This window comes from Oratosquilla oratoria, chromosome 36 (genome assembly GCF_046742065.1).
Source record: "Oratosquilla oratoria isolate Oo_2021 chromosome 36, ASM4674206v1, whole genome shotgun sequence".
Lineage (NCBI taxonomy): Eukaryota > Metazoa > Arthropoda > Malacostraca > Stomatopoda > Squillidae > Oratosquilla > Oratosquilla oratoria.
Genome location: NC_134812.1, coordinates 17,753,493 through 17,761,565, shown reverse-complemented (window position 1 = coordinate 17,761,565; position 8,073 = coordinate 17,753,493).

The following is an 8,073-nucleotide window of genomic DNA, read 5'->3' as shown; positions in this document are numbered from 1 at the left end:
GCATGTAAATGGCTGAATGCGTGCGTGCGTGCGTGAGCATATATGTGTGTGTATTGTATGTGTTTTTGTGTATGTTTGTTTAATTAATTATTTTGTGTGTGTATGTATATAAATGAATGATTTCTTGCGTTATTTCGTGTGCGTGCATATGTGCATTTGCGTGTGTATATTTGTGTGTGTCTGTGAATATGTATTTGTGTAACCGCGCTCGTGTGTGTGTGTTTATGTGTGTACGTGTGTTTGTTGCTTACATTTTTTCGCATTATTGTTTTCTTTTAGGTGTCAGCACATTTTTTTCTAAACTCCGAGTGTCTGGTATTAAGTTCAGGTTTGATAGATTAAACTTTCTTTACAATTTTTTTCCTTTGTATTTTTTATGTTTCAACTTTTTGTTGTTTCCATACATATCCAATTTGCTCTCTCTTTTCCGTTTTCCTTTTCTCTCCTCTGCAGGTCTCCTTGTCTGTGTAATTCCTTTCCTTGATTCCCTCTCCCCCCCTTTTTTATTTTTTCTTTTTTTTTTGGTGCAAACAATGCTTCTCATTGTCTTTCCTCCCTCCTTCCCCTTTGTTCTTTATCTTAAACCTTATTGTGTCTTTTTTCTTTCCCTTTCGTCACCTTTTTTCTTGTACTCATTTTTTTCTTTTTCAACTTTATTCTCCTTCGTTACCTTCTACTTCCTCTAAATCTTCTACCTTTTTTTCCTTCTGATCTTTCTTTTTTATTTTATTTTTCTTTCATTTTTTTTTCTTTTACGATTCTTACTTGTTCCTTATTTCCTCTTCCTCTTTGTCTACTTAACGTTCATAACTAGTTATTTGCTCATTTTCTTCTTCATCTCCCATTTCCGAATTGTTTTCTCCTATTTTTCTCGTCCCCATTCTTTGATTTCATATATCTCCTATTTCCGATTTTTTTCTATTTCCCTTGCCCCTATCTTTTCCTTTCATATATATCCTCTCCCAATTTATCTCTCTACCACTGCCCTGGTCCTCCATTTCGCCCCACTTTCATTCCTCTCATATATCATACTTTTCCAACTCCGTTTCTCTCCTGTTCCATTTTCCTCCTCCTCCCACGCTAATACAATACCATTCTCTAATTATTCTTCCTTGTTCTCATTCTCCTCTCCCTTTCTATGCCCCCTTCCATTTTTCATGCAGCCTCATCTCTTTCCCCATTTTTCTCCCCCTTTTACCTGTGTCCTCTTTCCTCTTGGTGGTTCCCTCTTTTCTCTCTCCCCTCTCTGCATTTGCAAAACCTTCTCCTCTTTTGAGCGTTATTTGGGCAGAGGGATGTGGAGGTGGGGGTGGGGGGGGGATGGGATTGGACGTGGCGGTGTAGTTCGTGTAATAGAGATATACCGGCGGCGTCCAGTTGATAGTGTGCTACGCGGCGTCCGCCGGGCGCACAAATAACACCATAGTGACCAGAAGGCTTCGGTCTGTACGCCTGGTCACATAGAATGCGAGAGAGCGTTCACTGTTGCAAGTTTTTGTTTGTACAGATTTGGGCAAAAATTAATGAATAGTTCGTGTCTCTTCAGGGGATGTTCAAGTTGCGGTCGATTCTTGGTGACCACAGACATTCTGGTCACTTGTACGACGGATATCGTGCATAGAGATAGTGTGGTATATTTAGCACAACTAATATTCTAGTACGGCTGGTTGATATTCCAATGAGGCTACAACATGAATCAAATAATTTTAGGCGATACTTTTTTCTGTAAAATTCAGTTTGGGTTCCAACCTGTCGCCTGTTTTGGCCAACTTACACAAGGAATATTTTGAATGTACCTTGTTACCCACTATCAAACCACCTGAGATGATTTCATTCAGATATGTCGATGACATTTTCTCAGCGTGGGATGACAAGGAGATTGACATAATTAAATTACAATCATTGATGTTGGACTGCTCGCCCTGATTCCTGGATCGAGCCCTTAGTAAAGCTAAAGCCAGCCATTTTGTATCTTCAGCCCTCACTACTCAGTACCTCGCTCAGAAAGACGCTTTAAAAATCCTCAACAACAACAGCGTTAATTCTTCTGTCAATTTAATTCCCTGGGATCGTCTCACGTTTGCTTATTACTATCCCAACGCAGAGCATAAGCACATTGTGAACGTGCACCAAAGATTTAAGGGGTCTGACTCTTATGAAGTTTACAACTTCTCTTGACAAAATTGGGATCTGGTGTACCTAGGCCAGACTGGGAGAGACTTGAAAACTAGATTGGTTGAACATAAGCGATTGATCAAATATGCCCAAGAAAGTTCGGCTATTTTCCATCATGTTAGTCATCATAACCACGGGATTGACCTGGATAAGGCCAAACTAGTGTTTAAGTCTAGTTAGGATTTCAGGAGGAAAATAGTTGAATCTACCTATATCGATGAATGTCCCAATTTTAATATCTCCAAGAATAATGGTCTCCGGACATTATTCCACGTTTGGTGGTAATTTTGTTAGTAATTACCTTCCTCTTGATGCTGCACCTGACCCCTGATCCGAGTTCCTTTTATATCCCCCCTCGTAGATTCAATTTTGAAGTAGGTAGAAACAACAGGTCTCCTGTCGGCATGCTCCGCCTTTGTAATCCTTTGTAATCCTTTGTAACATATGAGTATATATTTTTCTAACCACTTTGCCTATCTTGTACTTTCCTAAAGAGGGCTGCAGTTGGTAACCGAATATAGAAGTTAACGGTCTCCCAAGTTCTTCTTTCACTCCGACTGTGGGTTCTCTGCGATATACATATACATATATATACTTATATATATATATATATATACATAAAAATATATATATATATAAATATATATATATATATTATATATATATATTTACACACACACACACACACACACACACACACACACACACACACACACACACACACACACACACACACACACACACACACACATATATATATATATATATATATATATATATATATATATATATATATACATATATATATAAGAATACGAGAAGGAAGAGGAGGAAGAAGATGAAGAGGAGAGGAGTAAAACTATGAGGAAAGGGAGGAAGAGGAATACAAGGGGGCAATAAGAAGGTGGAGGAGGACGACGAGATGTAGTAGAAGATGCGAACTACAAGAAAGAGGAAGTGGAGGAAGAGGACGACAAGAAAAGGAAAAGGAGAAAGAGGAAGGGAAGAGGAATACAAAAAGGGGGAAGAGGAAGGGAGGAGCAGGACGACAAGAAGGGGAATAGGAGGAAGAGGAAAGGAGGAGAAGGACGACAAGATGGGGAAGAGGGAGATGAGGAAAGGAGGAGGAGGACGGCAAGAAGAGAAACAGGAGGAAGGGATGAGGAGGACGACAAAAAGGGGAAGAGGAGGAAGAGGACGGGGGGAGGAGTACGACAAGAAAAGGAAGAGGAAGGGAGGAGGACGACAAGAAGGGAAAGAGGAAGAGAGAAGGAAAATGGCAAGAAGGTGAAGAGGAAGGGAATAGGAGGACGACAAGAAGGGGAAGAGGTAGGGAAAAGGAGGACGACAAGAAGGAGAAGAGGAAGAAGACGAAAGGGGGAAGAGGACGACCAGAGGGGGAAGAGGAAGAAGAGGAAAGGGGGAAGAGGACGACAAGAAAGGGAGGAGAAATAGGAGGATGAAAAAGAGTGCTAGAACATGGTGTTGGATAACAGGGAGCAAAGTAAAATCAAGAGATGAAAAAGAAGCTAAAAAAAACAAACATAAAAAATACCGGAGAGAATGAAGTAAAGCTGAAACTCTTCATCTGCAGAGTATATCTAAAGTTTCGAAAGTTGAAAAATTGCAACTAAACACTTTGCGAGAATAAGTCTAAAAGGAGTCTTTATCAGTTTCTTCCCTACGTAAGTTGAATTTCTAAACGATTTATAAACTAAATTACATTGAATTATTCTCACAATATATGTAATGACTGGGGCCGGAGTGGTCTAGTGCTTTGCCTGTTTGTGAACTGTGTGTGTGTGTGTGTGTGTGTTTATCTATGTACTCTGTGATCTTATGTCTGTTTATCTTTCTACGTATAAATATCTCTGTACACACACACACACACACACACACACACACACACACACACACACACACACACACACACACACACACACACACACACACACACACACACACACACACACACACACACACACACACACACACGCAACACACACACACACACACACACACACACACACACACACACACACACACACACACACACACACACACACACACACACACACACGCATATATATGTATATATATAAAAGGAAGGAGCAGATTTTCGTATTGTATTAAAAGATTTTCGTATTGTATTAAAAACGTCAATTGTATTAAACGATAATTGTATTGTATTACAAAGGTTTTCGTATTGTATTAAAGACGACAACATTTTTATAGTTATTAAACATCTTTTTAATCAGTTTCATAATCTGATCTAGTATGGAAAGGTGTTGTTATGGTCGAAATGATAGTGCAATTTTTCTAGATGAATTGGAAACATTAATTATTTTCAAAAGTCGATTCTTTTGAAATCTTAAAATTGTTCAAGGTTCTATATCCTGAGTACGTTTGTCAATTTCCATAGAAATTCTTGGGACTGTTTTTACTACACTTTTATCTTAAAGGTTCGGATCGGAATTAAATTTTAGATTGTTCTTGAGTTCCTGAACTATGAGACGCGTGCAATGCGGCCTAGATCATGTCACCTTTCTTATATTTAGCTTCGGAAATGTAACCTTAAGCTTCTTTTGCAATGCTTAGCAATGTATAATCATTGCTCAGTTAAAAAAAGCCCTTCTGCGACTTTTACTTTCCTATGCAAATGCACACACTTTCTATTTTGTTTTATTTCCTCCATCTCTGTCTTCTTGGTGTGTATCACAAGCGTGCTTCTCAGATATTCTCTTACATTTCTCTGTCTTCCCGTAACCTGACACACTGAAAACCATATTTACACCTTTCATGTCCTTGGGATTAGTTTGTATTTATCATTTCCTTGTTGTTGATTATTCGCATTGAATCACAGTAATTATCGATATATTAGAAGTTGAATGAGAGAGTGTTGAAAAAGTTGTAGCGGGAACATATTAACCACTCTTCTTGAACATTTGTCGTACAAATATTCTTTTAGATTACTTATAAGTACTAGAACATTAATTTACAATATATGTATATGTATATATATATATATATATGTATATATATATATATATATATATATATATATATATATATATATATATATCTATATATATCTATATATATGTCTATATATCTATATCTATATATGTGTATATATATATATCTATATATGTGTATATATATATATGTATATATATATACATATGTACATGTATGTATATATATATATATATATATACATATATATATATATATATATATACATATGTACATGTATGTATATATATATATGTATATGTATATATATATATATATATATATATATATATATATATATATATATATATATTGACAAGTTTAAAAAATGGGACCTCTGTGCTTTGACTTTTTTCTCTATATTCATTCACTCTTCTAAAAATAGTATTCAATTTAGATTTCGGAAAAGTAAGAAAATATCATGTTTACAAAATCGGTAAAAATGTACTGTCTTCTTATATAATTTTTCTCCTTCAACTCGCTGCCTTAAAACAAAATATCATAACTTTGTTTACCTTATTTATCAACTGATACCAAAATACCATCACATTTGATGAATGGCGCACATTCTTCAAAATCTTTTCACAAAACGCCACTGCTTGATTGGAATCATATTTCTCACGGTCTTTTGCGGGGTCACACGTAACTGAAGTATCCTTTGACAGCAAAAGTCTCACAATTTTTTCTTCTTTTCCTTTTTCCTTTTTTATTTAGTTTTTCGTGCCCGGATTGATACAAAGGCCAGGGAACGGCAACACACCTTGACATCTCTCCTTAGTTTGTTCTCGCACGTTTTCTGGTCTTTTTGACGGAACTTTATTCGTTCATTCTGGATCCAGGAAGACGGATTTTATTCACACAAGATAGTCTTCTCGTTATTTCAATCTATTACTTCGAACAGGAAGAAGAAACTAGAACCTTCTCGATTTAACCATTCGCTACTGTAATACAATTTATTCATTCATTCTGGATCCCGGAACTAAGGTTTTATTCATATAAAAAAAATAACAGATGATTTTGTTTATCTTAAGGCGAAACGAAGAGGGAGAAGAAATTAAAATCATCTCGATTAAAATATTAGCTACGTTAATACAGTCTAGCAATTGCATTCTGGAAATTGCAGTCTGACCCCATTCAGCATACTGGGTCATCATAACAACTAAAAAAATTCCCTCAGTACATGTTTGATACCTGTTTCAGTTTATCAACAAGTTTTACTCAGGTGAGAAGAACCAACCGTCGGATTAATTATGAAACATTCCACCTGTTTCGCCGATGGGTGATCTTATCTATCTGATGTACAGACTCTACACATCAAGTATATACTGCCTCACATTACAGCGTCACCTTCACTGATAAGTCACATATACACGTTACCTCTCAATACCGCGACGCATATACATACTTCATTACAACATACTATTTCACCATGTTGCTGTGGAGCGACCTTCGTCCTGAGCGGGGTCACGACCAATCGAATCTTCTTCTTGGGGCTAATCTGGTCGGGTTCTTTGATGGAAAAAGGTGATTTTCAGGTAAGGATCCCTGACCTCCTTTCATGTAAAGGAAATTGTCTAAACGCTATCTATTGATGTTTACTGTATAAGCATATGTATAAGTATATGTATACACACACACACACACACATACACACACACACACACACACACACACACACACACACACACACACACACACACACACACACACACCTATATATATATATATATATATATATATATATATATATGTGTGTGTGTGTGTGTGTGTGTGTGTGGGTGGGTGTGTGGGTGTGTGGGTGTTTATATAAATATAAATATATGTATATATATATATATATATATATAAATAAATATATATATATATATATATATATATATATTATCCAGAGAGCCATTGTAATCGGAGAATCTTACCATTCTTTACCATAAAAGTAATCTATCATATTCTATTCCGCCCCCAGCCAAGCAATTTTATCCAAATAAGGGGGGACCTTTCAGAGGCCAAAGTGATGAAATCTGTTCCGACTTGTGTGAGTGGTGTCTTTGGAACATTGCATTCTTACTTCGCCCAGGCGATTCTATTCAGCTTAAGCTCCGTTGTTGTCTTTATTCGAGTCTCACTTTAACGTCGGTTTCAATACACCGCTGGCGACAAAGGGTTTATTGAACCTGTTTGTGAGTGGATTAGCCTTTAAGCTTTTTATCTGGCGGACGGCATGCTATCAGATTCAGCCAAGAGAGACCCTCTCATTATCCGAAGAGATAAACTCTTCCATACCTGATGGCACTTTCCCGTGGATTCTGGTAGCCGCCGCAGGGCTGTTCTGTTCCCAAGTGAAGAAGGGATCATAGTCTAACGGGATCCCTTACGTGTTGGGCGGCACAAAACTAATGTGGAAGTACGCTAACATGGGATAATTCATGATTTTTTATTATTTTTCGTAGTGTTCCATCATCAAGTATGATCAAATCCAACCTAGCGTAACCTAAACTTGATTTAGTCTATTCTAATCCATATCCGTAAGTCATCATTTATTTATTTATTCATTTATCTATCTATGCATTTATTCATTTATCTCTATATCTATTCTATTTTTTTGCCAGGTGCCAGTATTCTACTCATCCTCGTGATAGTCTTGTTCATCCTTGTGGCGCCCCCCTTGGTAGCGAAAAAGGAGTTCAGCTTCTTGCTGGGTGAGTGATGAAGCGCGCGCTAGTGCCCCAAGGGGTAACAGAAGGTGTGCAAGCGGAAACTCGTTTGCATTTCGTTGCGTCAACAAACCCAAACGACGACCGGGGATTTCCCGACGAAAACTCTTTCACATTTGTTCCGCCTTGGCATGAGTTTATCCTACGTGGTAATATATTCTTCTTTTATCGT